We start from the raw sequence: 15,319 nt of genomic DNA, 5'->3' as shown, positions 1-15,319 counted from the left end.
CTAAGATCCAATTCCATTATGGCCCGAATGAACGCACTGCCAAATGTCCCGAGGGCTCTTAGCATATAATCAATATTAATAACTATGGTGCTTCATATGTCTACAAGCCGAGCCACTGCTAAAACCCTGTGAGGTTTGCCCCTTAATGCTCAGCACCTCGGCTCTGGGGGAGTGAACAGGCGACAGCTTCTGGCTCCCTGGAGCATTCATCAGGGGGAGTCAAGGAAAGGAAACTCTCACACCCCGCAGGCTCCATCCTCTCCTCCCCCTCGGACACAAAAAGCAAACTCTCAGCCTCCTGACCCCTCCCCAAACACTCCTTCATCCCTGGCATCCCACAGCGCAAGGCTAACGAGGACACTGTCACCCACAATAGGGGTACGTCAGTTACCCCCGCACGTGGCCTCCCACCCCTTTCCCAGGCTGTCACTCACTATGCCCTTGGAGGAGCAAGCCAGGTTTTGGCCACTCCACTCACTACGGAAATTAATGCTGTGTTTAAAAGGAAACCAACCTTATGCATAGGCAGAAAAGTTTCTCATCTCCTAAGGAACGAAGCGTAAACTAAAAAGGAAGCATGATAACGGTCTTGGTAGCTGCCCACTAAGCGTGTACTATGAGCTTCGGACCAAGTTACATGCTTTCCATGCCTTTTCTTATGTAATCTTTACAGCTACTCTTTGAAGTAAGTACAGTTCCTATCCCATTTCTCATAAGGAAGTGGAAGTTCAGGAAGGTTTAGGTAATTTACCCAATATCACCTGGCAAGTAGGTGGTGGAAAGTCGCATCTGGGAAGCAAACCCGAGGCCGTGCGCAGGCCAGCATGGTGCCGGTATGTATCGTAACCCAGAGCAGAAACGGAATTTCCAAGTATGACATCCAAGCGTGAGAACACAAGGAAGACCTGGTGGGTCTGACCAGGTAAAAAGTGTAAACATTCACATGTCAAAAAGTACAATGAACCAAATCGAAAGGCAAACCACACCTGTGAAAGACTGTATGCTGAAGCCCTAATCCCTTATTACTGTTTCCCCAGAAATAAGACCCAGCCAGACAATCAGCCCTAACACGTCTTTTGGAGCAAAAATTAATATAAGACCGGGTATTATATTATATTATATTACATTATAAAGACCCGGTCTTTTATTATAGTAAAATAAGACTGGGTCTTATATTAATTTTTGCTCCAAAAGACGCATTAGAGCTGTTTGTCCAGTTAGGTCTTATTTCCCGGGAAACACGGTGTATATAAATACTTAGAAATCAGTAAGAAAAGGGCAAATTCCCCATTTGTAAAAATAGGCACAAGATGCGAAAAAGGCGTTTCATAATAAAGAGTACAGGAAATGGAGAAAAGTACTCAGCCATGCCAGCAATCCAAAAGGTGAAAAGTACATGGTGCTATTTTTCACCAGTGGCAGTGAGATTGTTTTTCTTTTTTAATGATATAAAGGAGATAATTTTTCGAAACATATTAATGAGATGTTCTCCTATAGCTTTTCCCCACCTCACCCCCTCCCTCCCACACCCATTCTGCTATAAAGTCATCTATTTGCTTCTTGAAAGATTAGGAATCTTACAAATGAATTTCCATTAAAACAAAGAAAAAGCAGTCCACGTTCAGCCCCTCACTATCAGAATTTTTTTTTTTTTTTTTTTTTTTTTTTTGCGCCTCTAGCCTCAAGAAAATGGTCTCAAAGCTTTTATTACTGTCTCAAAACAAAGTAAGGTAAGAATGATAGAAAGTACTAATTTGTTGGGGTTCCAATTGGATAGGATGGTAAGAGATGATTTCTCTGATGAAGTGACATTTTGGCAAAGACCTGAAGGAGGTGAGAAAGTCAGACATGCAGAGGGACGGAGGGAGAGCGTGCCAGGCAGAGCCCCCAGCAAGCACCAGGCCCAGTGGGAATGCATGTGCCCAGAAGGAGCTGGCGGCTGGCCAGCAGTGATTCTAGAAGACAGCAGCAGGAGAAGAATTGAGAGCCGGTCCTATAGAACTTTGTTATGTCCTGGTAATGACTTTGGATGCGCTTCTGCATGAGATGGAAAGTTGGACGATTGGAAGAAGAACGATGTGACCACGTGACTCCTCCTAGCCCAGGAAGGGTGAGCGGAAGTGATATGTACTTCACTTCCCATCTGAGACATCAAGGAGCCACTGTGCCACATCCACACACTCTCTTCCGGGAGTCATGTGTTGAGATGGTGGAGTCACCAGGTCGCAGGATCCAGGATGCCTTCAATTCTTTTTTATATGTGCATCTCCACATATTGACGCAGAAGAACTTTAGGCATTTATGTAAAATGGAAGCCTCGTTGGAATTTTTGGATGTTAATAAAAATAGGCTTTATTACACCATTTAATAAATGCATATAAAGTGCTGACAGCTTTAAACATTTTTCAGATTTTTGGTCTACTAACAGTATATTCAGAACTGAACTCTGTAGTGTTCATATAAAAATTTTCTGGGGTTCTTGTTAAGTTAATAGGTTGCTTTTTCTTACATATTTATAAAGTGTGTGTTTTTAATTGATTTCAAAGCACTAATAGTCATTCAAAAAAGTTATTTTAAGCAAGGTCTGCATTGTATGGCAAATTGAGACAGGCTGCTAAGCAAAATGGGCTACACTGTGTATTCATTAGAAACAAAATGCCTATGGGAGTTGTAATTTATGAAAAAAGGAGCACAGAACAATACTTTAGGTAATAAAAAATGTATTCAAGAGAAAAGGACTAAAGTGAGATGAAAGCATAGTTTCTTATGATGTTGGTAACTCTCCTATCCGTTATTTCCATCAATACCTAAAAAACGTAAGCTAGCTACTTCCTAACAACCTAAAAACGCAAATGCTAACCAACTTCACATTTCTTTTCTCATATTTCTTACAGCTATAGGTTCAGAGCCTCGTGAACTATGGAAGGGAAAGGGGAGAAAGAACCAAATTGCTTAACCTTTGGAAACAAGATTTTCATCTGCTGCAGAGATACTCACTTAACTTTTCATTTTTGTTCAAAGGAAAGCTTCCAAGTTCACAGGATGACTAGGACCCAGCATTTGGCCCACAATCCCAGGTGGGTCCTCTAGCAAGAATGGTACCTTCCCTCGCCTCTCCACCATGCCGTTGCTCCTGCATAGGTAACCCAGTCTGATCCCATCATAACCAGCGTCCATCCCGTTAGCTCTGGGACCAGGTGCCTGGCAGAGCTGTGTGGACACAGCTGTGCTGTAGGAGAGCAGACGCCGCCAGTCACATCAAGGGAGGCTGCAGGTACATGTCCACTCAAGTTCCATTTGTCACAACTTCCCCTAACCAGGCAGGCTGGACTGGGGTACAGCTGCGGGGAGAGCCTGGAGGGTGGTGTCGAAGTCAGGAGGTCAGCCAGGGGACAGCAGTGGCTTTGCTACAGGAGTCCGGCAGCATAGAGCAGCATCTGCCACACTGAGCTGTCCTTGGGGGCCGTGAGCCACCAGCAACTGAGCCACTGTCTTGATGGACCTTTCCTTGGTCCCATCTGCCCCGGGGAAAGGAATGTAAGTCACCCTTTCCCATTTTCTGGAAGGTTAACCTGGTAGCGCCTACAAAGAATGGGCCAGAAGACCACAAGCACGCTCTCCATAGTGGAACCCCGTCAACCAGGGGCACGGGACTAACAGAGACTGTTCCAGACTGATGGATGGCTAAAGGCAGAGAGGGAAAGGTCGGAATGCTGCTCATTTAAACCACTGAAACCTTTCCTGTCTCATACCGCCATGCAACTCCTATCTCATTGATGGTTTCCTTTGAATTTTAGAGAATCAAAATATGGCCGAGCCCAGAACAGGGACATGTCAAGTGTTCAAGCACCAAACGAGATTTGTTTTTTCCTATAATCAGAAACATTAAAAGAGAATGGAAAAGAGAATAACTTTCTGATTGTGCTATTCAATTTGATTTTATGCTAACATCACCTAGTAACGCGTCCACCATCATCGTGTTGTAGAAGCCGGGTCGCCCACCTGAGGTTCGGCGCCTCCTCCCCACCGCTGAAGCCTGGCCCTGAGAAAGGCCGGCCATCAATCATAGGGCTGATACACACGGAAAGAAAGAACTATTGCAATTAATCTCTTCTGAGTACCATGGGAGAGCATCTCATCTGCTTCGCAGGGAACAGGGGCCACGCTTCGGGAAATGCCAGGATCTGCAGAACTCCAACCCTGTGGGGGCGGAGCCCGTGGAAAGCCCCACCCTCTGTGCAGAACCACCTCCCAGGGAAAGGACCCCACCCTTTCTGGTGCTGGAGGGTCTTCAAAGCCGGGACAATGCAGGGACACACTACCCTTCAGAGATTCTGGGGAAACCGAGTGAGAGAAAATGAGGGCTCTCATCCCGGGAAAGACCCCCCCCCCAGGGCCTGGAGACAGAGTTGGAGATGGAAACCACACCCAGGGTGTCCTCAGAGTATTTGCAGTTGACAGGCCAGCTCCATCTCTGCCCTGAGCCCCTCCTTGGGGGTCAGCGTCCTCCCGTGGCGCCCTGGGTGTGGCTCTGATGAGCTTTGGGCAAAGCCCACAGGACTGGTCCACCAGAGCAACCATCTCCCTGGCCTGGTCAGAATGTGGGAAGCCCATGGTCCTTCAGAGTGACCAGTGTGACATGATTCATTCACAGGCTCATTTCACGCATGTTCACTAAGCCCCTACCATGTGCCAGGTACTAGTCTACGTGCTAAAGATACAAGAGGGAAGAAAACAGGCACATTCTCTACTCCTGTGGCATTTATGCTATGATTGCAGGAGACAGAAGTATAAGATGACACGTCAGGTGTCATACATGCCACGAGGAAGAGGATAAAAGTGATGGTGGAAGGGGCCATTCATACAGGGCGCCCAGGAGACTTTACACAGAGTGGGCATTGGAGGAAAGGCCTGAATGACATGAGAGTTTGAGCCTGTTTGCCTGTCGGGGAGGAAACGTGTGCCCAACAGCAAGGTCAACAAGGGCAGAGGCCTGCAGCCAGAGCCTGAGGGGCAGCAGGGATGCCAGTGTGGCTGGACGGGAGTGAAAGGGGAAGGCGATGGGAGTAGTGGTCAGTGGGGAAGCCAGAAGGCCAGACGGATGGTGAGAGCAGTGACCCTGACTCTGAAGGAGCCACTGGGTAGGTGGGAGCATGGAGTTGACATCACCTAACTTTCCTCGTGGAAACATCACCCTGACTGGTGGGCAGAGAGCATGGACAACAGGGGGCCGAGCAGAGGCTGGAGACCATTAGGATGCCCTTGGAGAATGGGTCAGACAGGAAGGGCGGCATCGTGGTGCAAGGGGCGGGGGCGGTGAGAAATGGGGACATTTTGAAGACATCGTTGACAGGACTTGGAGGGGACTGGAAAGGAAGACAGAGAAGAAAGGAGTCAAGGACGATGCCAAGCCTTCTAGTATGAGCACTTGAGAAAATAGAGTTGCCATTTACGGAGATGGAGCAACTTGGGTGGGGAGGAGGGACCAAGAATTGAGTACTGGGCATGTGAAATTGGAGACACTTCAAAGACACGCATTGGAGCTGTCCATTAAGCAGCTGGATATTAATAATGGCAATAATATATATATATTTTTCCCCCCAGAGCTTAGCCTCTCAATCTCCCGATTGCCACTCATCTCCCTGTCACCCCTGGTTCATTCCTCTGCCTCGAGGTCCCTCTCACCCACCACACTCACACCCTAAATTTGGGGTAGGAATCCCTTCTCTGTGGTCAGCCTGCAATATCTCCCCCACACTAGCACTTAGCACACTTTATTATAAATGACTCCTTATGGTCTGTCTCCCCTAAAGTTATAAGTCGTGTAACAACAGGAACCATCTGCATTAACGTTTGTCTGCGTGGCACACAAGACAGGCTAAACCAGTGCTCTAGAGGCTTCGCAACCGTATTTCTATCTTTACAACAACCCTGCAACAGAGATCAAGACCCTCTTTCTGTGGAAGAAGAAACTGAGGCTCAGAGAAGTTGCATAACTTGCCCAAGGTCACCCAGCTTGTAAGTAGAAAAGCTAAGATTTGAACTTGGGTCCCAGGTGGTCCCAAACGTCATGTCCTTTCCGCGGTGACCCGCCATCTCTCCCGTCTCCTACCTGAAGATGGAGCTGTGATGTTACTAAGAGAATTTCCCCACAGCAACACCCACTGAAGTGTTTTCCATTCCTACCCCTCGACTCCCCCAGGCTCCTCTGAATGTCTCTTTGGCCCAGAGTGACTATCCTGGGACTGCTTTTGCCCAAAGCCATAAATGTGCAGGAAATTAAAGGGATGAGTGCTCAGGTAAGAAAACTAGTGTCAGGAGGAGTCTGAGAAAGGTGCTGGCCATTCAGATATGGTTTGTTTTTGAATCCACACTTTGCCCTTCTCGTTCAGCCCCCACATAATCCACAGCTTCCCTGAAGACCACCTGTAGTCTCTGAGAGGAAAAACATCACCGCCTGTTCAACAAGCAAGCGAGGGGGAGACACTAGGAAATAAGAAGCTGACATGATCATGGCATGAAAAAACGGCCCAGCTTTCCCTCTAGATCCCAAGGTCCGTTTCCCTCACTTACTGTGGTACTTTGGGAAAATGGCTTACCCTCTCTGAGCCTCAGTTTCATCTGCATGAAATGGAAACATTAATGATGTTAACCTCATAAGTTATGGAAAGCTTGGAGGAAACACACATGAAGGGATTGACAGTGTCTGGCCCAGAACAATCAATCCAAACATCGCAGCTCCTTTTATGGGTAGGTTCTCTGATAGGCAGTGACAAGATTCCCATGCTACATTCAGAATGGCAAAAGAAAGCCCTGAGTGCGCCATAAGCAGCTTGGAATCCCGACAGCTTCCCCTCCCCCGCAGCACGCAGTATAAACAAGGCTCTGATTAACTTTGCCAAAGATACTTCTTCTCATTTAAACGGAGTTGTTGGACAGCTCGACTTGTCAGAGGAGCAGAGCACAACCACCGCCGACCTTTTCAAACAAAGTTAATTGCTTGGGTTTTAAGGTTATCGAGCTGGAATTTTGCCATATATTGATCCAGGGGTGCAAACGTCCTTCCTAATTTTGAATTCCCTTTTGAGGAGGAAAGTGGGAATCTGCCTTGATACCGCCCATCTTTTCCGGGATGAACATAAATAGTCAGGAACTTTCTGTTTCCAGATCGCCTTGGCCCGTTCTGCAGTGTAACTTCTCCAGTGACGACGCTAAGCTTGCTACTTGTTTTTCATTTAGTCGGTCAGCATCCTTGGGCTGGCTCGGTGCACACAATAGCCAGCAAGTCTTACAGTCGGGTGGGGAGATGGAATGAACCAGACGATCACACAAATCTAGGTAAACTGACTGCTCTCATACTGGGTCAGAACCCCTAGGGGCCAAGTGGGGACGGTCGGAGTGGTGCTGCGTAGATGCAGGTGGAAGTGGGAGCTTGGTCTGTGAGGGACTTTCAAGTCAGTCAGTCCGCTTTTTATTGTCACCACATGCTGGAAATTCTGAACGCTGTTGGTAACAAAAGGCTCCCCCCTCCCTGTACAGTCCCGTCTCACCAGGCTTCATCTTAGGTACACAATGAGAGGAGAAAGGCAAAGGGGGGTTGATCAAGTCGCTCTGGGAAGGCTTCCAGGAAGATGCAGCAGAGCAGTTATCCAGGCAAAGCAGCCAGAGCGGGGTGCCACAGAGGGCCGGGTGTGACAATGGCCCTGGGCCAGTGGAGAGCCTTGGGTAGCACAGCATGGGCCCGACAGGTGGCATGCGTGAGGGGACATGGCCAGGGCAGGGGCGGGGGTACCGGGGAGCAGCAGAGTTTGTGTCCCAGAAAAAAGGGCAACAGCTATTTAGCTGCAGCTGACCCACTTTCAAGAGAAGCCAGGATTCCAGATTTTATGTAAAATGTGCCATTTTTTTTAAAAAAAAGTATTGACAATCAATTTAAAAATCAGAACACCATATGAAAAACTAAGTATATCAGCTCTGGCCAAACTGCGCATATGACCTCAAGGCCAGTGCATCTGGAGAGGTGGGTACCGAGGCAGAAGGAGCAGGATGAGAAGGAACCATCACTTCACTGAGAAGTCACCATGGTCCCCTCCCCTGTACTCCTGGGGCGTGCATCCAGTCCACTGGCTGGCTTATTTTATCACGTGGATGTTTTTGTTAGGCTTGGCCCTTCCTCTCTTGTCCCCAGTACTCTATACGGGACTTGGGAGCAGGAGTGCAGTGTTGGGCACTCAGTAGGGGTTCAGTAAACATTCTTCTAGTCGAATGTATCAGCTCGGCGCCCATGTCCTCGCAAATCATTTTCCAGCCTCTCCTGTGCACTCAGATGCTTTAATGATGACTCAGTGAGAATACCTACCACCGCCAGGCATCTACCACACACCTGGAACCACACTGACTGTTTCACACCCATCGTCCCCACTTACCCTCCCAGCCCTCCGTGAGGTCTGGACTCTTCTTCTGTCCACTTTACGGTAGAAGAGATCAAGGCCTGGAGAGACTCCGTGACTTTCTGCAAGTCACACAACACGTAAGTAGCAAAGCTAAGATCAGACTCCAGGTCACACCGACTCCTTAGTGCAGAATTTTAACCACCAACGGACTAGCACTGACACGCTGAAGGTTAGAGGTGTTATTCCCTGAGGGAGCACTACAGCCCTACATAGGAGTGGCCGCCATCCTTGGTTTGGACAAACCGCTGTGGGCGCTGTTGGTTTAGCCCCACTTTCACTTGGAAACTATTTTACACACTCCAGATCTGCTTCCTCCGGCTCCTGGCTGACACGAACAGCAGAGAAATTCTGTTCTGCTGTCTGTCACCCCACCAATACCAGAGACAAACACAAACAAACAAACCACAGCACAGAGAAGGACACTGTCACCCACCCCTCTTATTCTAGTTTCTTCATCTGAAAAGTGTGTCCTATACTCTAAAGCATAGGGAGATATCCAGGATACAGGGTTGATTGATGAAAGCAGGTTGCAGAAACATGTCATGTGATCCCACAACAAAATCATAAAAAAAAAGTATTGACAATCAATTTAAAAATCAGAACACCACTTCCGGAAAAATGGCGGCGTGAGGTGAGCCTCTGTAAAGCTCCCCTGGAATTTACAACGAATCGAACAACAAAAACTCCACAAAGGACTCCCTGCACAGCAGACAGGCAACACGAAGAGGCCCACTACCGACTGAAATCACCTACAGGTGGGAGATTCGCGCGAGTGGAGGGAGGAGGAAAGGGAGAAGTGCGTGGAGACGGAGCCGCGCGGGCGCAGGACGCAGACCTAGCTCAGTGCGCCGAGCTCGCTGCTTCCCGGAACTACCGCAGCTGCGGGAGAGGGAAGAACTCGGACTGCTAGGGCTCCGCCAGGGCTCCACAGGGCTGAGGGGACAGCATATAACACGGCTGAACCCAACGCTCACGGCAGAGACCTCGGAGAAAAGACTGAGGGAAGAAGGCTGAAAACGGTGGTTTAAGCCCGCACTGCCGAGCAGAGAACGGAGCCTTAGGCACTGAGACTAGCCGCCCCCTCCCTCCCCTCCCAGAGCTCGCCCCGCCCCCACCTGCCCGGTGCTAGAAGCGAAACAGTAGCAGTGTCAGATCAAAACAACAGAAAATTTGCTGTTTTGAGAACTGTGGACTGCAAACACAATTTCACAGCCCAACTAGTTCCAGCAAAGGGGAGAGAGCTGTGGAAGCAGGACCGGCTGTGGTGGTGGTTGCCGCCATTGCTCTGGGCCACCTCTCACAACTCACCCCGCCCCTGACCCCACCTATCTGGGCGGATCCCTGCAGGAGTAAACAGAACTGCTGAAATATACGGGCTCTGAATCAGGAGCTGGAAGAGCTTTGGAACATCAAACTCCGCATACCCACCGGGACACTGCGCCCTGTGACCTAGACGAACTATTAACAGAGGAGAAGCCCGTCTCCCAGGGAATCCCCCCATTGTGTGAGAAGTTGGAATAGTGCAGAGAAAACATAGCACTACTGTGTGGGAGAAGAAAAATAAGTTGCAGTTGGAGAAATAATAAAACATTCTACCAACAAGTACTGGCAAACAAAAGAAAGACCGCTTTCTATCAACCTGTTGCAGAAGTCACTCCTGTAGATGTCTAGGAAGAGAAATAGTAAACCAGTAATCGCCATGAATAACCAAGGCAACAAGATAGCTCAGAAAGAAAGTGAAAAATCTCCAGAGAAGGCACTTAAAGATACAGAAATATGTGACTTAAATGACAGAGAATTCAAGATTGCAGTTCTGAAAAAATCAACGAGATACAAGAAAACACAGATAGGCAGTTAAAGGAACTCAGAAACTCAATCAAAGAACAGCATGAGCATTTTATGAAAGAGATTGAAATCTTAAAAAAGAACCAAATAGAATTTCTGGAGATTAAGAACTCAATAGAAGAAATTAAGAATGAAATAACCAGCTTAGGTAGTAGAGTTGACCAGATGGAGGAAAGAATCAGTGACATCGAAGATAGAAACCTGGAAATGACACAGAGAAGAAGAAAGAGACTTGAGACTTAAAAGAAATGAAAGAACTCTACAAGAACTTTCTGACTCCATCAGAAAGAGCAATATAAGAATAATGGGCATACCAGAAGGAGAAGAAAGAGAGAAGGGAACAGAGAATATATTCAAACACATTGTCAATGAGAACTTCCCAAAGTTGTGGACATAACTGGAACCTCGAATCCAAGAAGGAAATCAAACACTTATTTCACTCAATCCCAACAGACATTCTCCAAGGCACATTGCATTGAAGTTCTCCAAAATCAATGACAAAGTAAGAATCCTCAAGGCAGCCAGGGAAAAGAAGACGGTAACTTACAAAGGAAAGCCCATTAGATTATCATCAGATTTTTCAGCAGAAACTCTACAAGCCAGGAGGAGTGGAACCAAATATTCAAACTATTGAAAGAGAGAAATCATGAGCCAAGAATAATATATCCAGCAAAGATATCCTTTAGATATGAAGGAGGAATAAAGACCTTTCCAGACATACAGAAGCTGAGGGAATTTTCTAATACACGACCTGCACTACAAGAAATACTAAAGGAGGCTATTCGACCACCATCAACAGGGACAATTTGTGGCAACCAAAACTCAAAAAGGGGAGAGTAAAGGCCTGAACCGAATATGGGAATGGAGAAAGTAAGCGTGCTGAAGAAAATGGAATACTCTAAATATCAAACTTTCTTTTACATAAACTTAAGGGTAACCACTCAAAATAAATCCAGAATTGAAATATATACTGAAATAAAAGAAGAAACAGAGGGAAACATCATAGAATACCACCACACAGAAATAATAGACAACAACAAAAGGCAAAGAAACAATGGAGACACAGCCTTACCAGAAAACTAAAGATAGAATGACAGGAAATCCTCACATATCAATAATCACCCTAAATGTAAATGGACTGAACTCACCAATAAAAAGGCACAGAGTAGCAGATTGGATCAAAAACTAAACCCAACCATATGCTGTCTCCAAGAGACACATCTCAGCTACAAGGACAAGCATAGACTCAAAGTGAAAGGGTGGAAATTGACACTCCAAGCAAATGGTACCCAGAGAAAATCAGGTGTAGCCATAATGATATCAGATGAAACAGACTTCAAGGTGAAAAAGATAACAAGAGATAAAGATGGACATTTCATAATGGTGAAGGGGACTGTACAACAAGAAGACATAACAGTCATCAATATTTATGCCCCCAATCAGGGAGCACCGAAATACACCAAGCAACTACTAACAGAACTAAAGGGAGAAATTGACCAAAACACAATTATACTAGGGGACTTAAATACATCATTGACAGCTATGGATAGATCATCCAAACAGAAAATAAATAACGAAATAGTAGCCCTAAATGACACATTAGATGAAATGGACATAATTGACATTTATAGAGCACTTCATCCTAAAACATCAGACTATACATTCTTTTCTGGTGTACACGGAACATTCTCAAGGATAGACCATATATTGGGACATAAAATCAGTCTCAACAAATTTAAGAAGATTGAAATCATACCATGCATATTCTCTGATCACAAGGCTTTGAAATTGGATATCAACTGTAAAAAGAAAGCGGAAAAACACAAATACATGGAGATTAAACAACATACTTTTAAAGAAGGACTGGGTCAAAGAAGAAATTAGAGGAGAGATCAAAAGATACATAGAAACAAATGACAATGAAAATACATCCTACCAAAATTTCTGGGATGCAGCGAAAGCAGTTTTAAGAGGGAAATTTATCTCATTACAGGCCTATCTCAAGAAACAAGAAAACTCCCAAATAAATAACCTCATGTTACACCTTAAAGAACTAGAAAAAGAAGAACAAGTAAAACCCAAGGTCAGCAGAAGAAAGGAAATAATAAAAATTAAAGCAGAAATAAATGAAATAGAGAACAAAAAGACAATAGAAAAAATTAATGTGACAAAGAGCTGGTTCTTTGAAAAGATTAACAAAATTGACAAACCCTTGGCTAGACTTACTAAGATAAAAAGAGAAGACACTGATTAACAAAATCAGAAACGTAAAAGGGAAGTTATCACGGACACCACAGAAATACAAAGGATCATCCAAGAATACTATGAAGGACTATATGCCACCAAATTCAACAACCTAGAAGAAATGGACAAGTTCTTAGAAACATATAGCCTTCCAAGGCTGAACCATGAAGAACTGGAAAATCTAAACAGACCGATCACCAGTAAGGAAATTGAATCAGTCATCCAAAACCTTCCCAAAAGCAAAAGTCCGGGACCAGATGGCTTCACTAGTGAATTCTACCAAACCTTCAAAGAGGATCTAATACCAATTCTGCACAAACTCTTCCAAAAAATTGAAGAAGAGACAGTACTCCCTAACTCATTTTATGAGGCCAACATTACCCTGACACCAAAACCTGGTAAGGACAGCACAAAAAAGAAAACTACAGACCAATATCTCTAATGAATACCGATGCAAAAATCCTAAATAAAATTCTAGCAAATCGAATACAACAATGCATTAAAAAGATTATTCATCACGACCAAGTGGGGTTCATCCCCGGGGCACAAGGATGGTTCAACATATGAAAATCCATCAATGTGATACATCACATAAACAAAATAAAGGACAAAAATCATATGATTATATCAATTGATGCAGAAAAAGCATTTGACAAGATACAACATCCATTTATGATTAAAACACTTAATAAAATGGGTATAGAAGGAAAATACCTTAACATAATAAAGGCCATATATGACAAGCCCTCTGCTAATCTCATAATTAATGGAGAAAAGCTGAAGCCCTTTGCTCTACGTTCAGGAACACGACAGGATGTCCCCTATCACCTCTGCTTTTCAACATAGTGTTAAAGTCCTTGCCAGAGCAATCAGGCAAGAGAAAGAAATAAAAGGCATCCAAATTGGGAATGAAGAAGTTAAATTATCACTCTTTGCAGATGACATGATGCTATATATAGAAAACCCTAAAGACTCCACCAAAAAGCTATTAGAAACAATCAACGAATACAGTAAAGTTGCCGGCTACAAAATCAACGCACAAAAGTCCATTGCCTTCCTATATACTAACAATGAAATCTCAGAAAAAGAAATACAAAAACAATTCCTTTTGCAATTGCAGCAAAAAGAATAAAATACCTAGGAATAAACTTAACCAAGGATGTGAAAGACCTATATGCTGAAAACTATAAGACATTTTTGAAAGAAATTGAAGAAGACACAAAGAAATGGAAAGACATTCCATGCTCATGGATTGGAAGAATCAACATAGTTAAAATGGCCATATTACCCAAAGCAATATACAGATTCAATGCAATCCCCATCAAAATCCCAATGGCATATTTTAAAGAAATAGAACAAAAAATCATCAGATTTGTTTGGAACCACAAAAGACCCTGAATAGCCAAAGCAATCTTAAGAAAAAGAACTTTAATGGAGGTATCACACTTCCTGACTTTGGCCTGTACTACAGGGCCACAATAATCAAAACAGCATGGTATTGGCAGAAAAACAGACACATAGACCAATGGAATAGAATTGAGAACCCAGAAATAAAACCACATAAATATGGACAGATAATTTTTGACAAAGAAGCTAAAACATACAATGGAGCAAAGACAGCCTCTTCAATAAATGGTGCTGGGAGAATTGGATAGCCACGTGCAAAAGAATGAAACTGGACTGCTATTTGTCACCATGTACCAAAGTTAATTCAAAATGGATCAAAGACTTAAGCATAAGACCTGACACAATAAACTGCATAGAAGAAAACATAGGTACTAAACTTATGGACCTTGGGTTCAAAGAGCATTTTATGAACTTGACTCCAAAGGCAATGGAAGTAAAAGCTAAAATAAACGAATGGGACTATATGAAACTTAAAAGCTTCTGCACAGCAAAAGAAACCATTGACAAAATAAAGAGGCCACCAACTGAATGGGAGAAGATTTTTGCTAACAGTGCCTCCGATAAGGGGCTAGTATCCAGAATATACAAGGAACTCATGCAACTCAACAACAAAAAAACAAACAACCCAATTGAAAAATGGGCAGAGGACTTGAAGAGACATTTCTCCAAAGAGGACATACAAATGGCAAATAAACATATGAAAAAATGCTCAACATCACTAATCATCAGAGAAATGCAAATCAAAACCACAATGAGATATCACCTCACCCCAGTCAGAATGGCTATCATCAACAAGACAAATAGTAACAAATGTTGGAGAGGTTGTGGAGAAAAGGAACCCTCATACACTGTTGGTGGGAATGCAGACTGGTGCAGCCGTTATGGAAGGCAGTGTGGAGGTTCCTCAAAGAATTACGAATAGAATTGCCGTATGACCCAGCAATCCCTCTCCTGGGTATCTACCCAAAAAATCTGAAAACATTTAGAGATAAAGACACGTGTGCTCCAATGTTCATTGCAGCTTTGTTTACCGTGGCCAAGACATGGAAACAACCAAAATGTCCTTCGATAGATGAATGGATAAAGAAGTTGTGGTACATATACACAATGGAATACTATTCGGCAGTGAGAAAAGATGATATAGGAACATTTGTGACAACATGGATGGATCTTGAGAGAGTAATGCTGAGCGAAACAAGTCAGACAGAAAAAGCAGAGAACCATGTGATTTCACTGATATGTGGTATATAAACCAAAAACAACAAAAGAACAAGACAAACAAATGAGAAACAGAAACTCATAGACACGGACAATAGTTTAGTGGTTGCCAGAGGGTAAGGGGGGTGGGGGGGAGGTGAGGGTAAGGGGGA

At 44.5% G+C, this 15,319-nt stretch overlaps 1 long non-coding RNA gene across 1 annotated transcript in view; it reads right to left on the bottom strand.

Annotated features, from left to right (window-relative positions):
• Positions 1 to 757: 757 nt before the first annotated feature.
• The window catches only part of LOC141568191 (uncharacterized), a 138,653-nt gene continuing 124,091 nt past the window's right edge, over positions 758 to 15,319 (bottom strand). Inside the window, exon 3 of the long non-coding RNA XR_012491235.1 lies at positions 758 to 914. This is a non-coding gene — a long non-coding RNA (uncharacterized LOC141568191). The remainder of the gene's footprint in view (positions 915 to 15,319) is intronic.

Source organism: Rhinolophus sinicus, linkage group LG13 (genome assembly GCF_036562045.2).
Source record: "Rhinolophus sinicus isolate RSC01 linkage group LG13, ASM3656204v1, whole genome shotgun sequence".
Lineage (NCBI taxonomy): Eukaryota > Metazoa > Chordata > Mammalia > Chiroptera > Rhinolophidae > Rhinolophus > Rhinolophus sinicus.
This window is presented reverse-complemented; position numbering and strand designations above follow the sequence as displayed.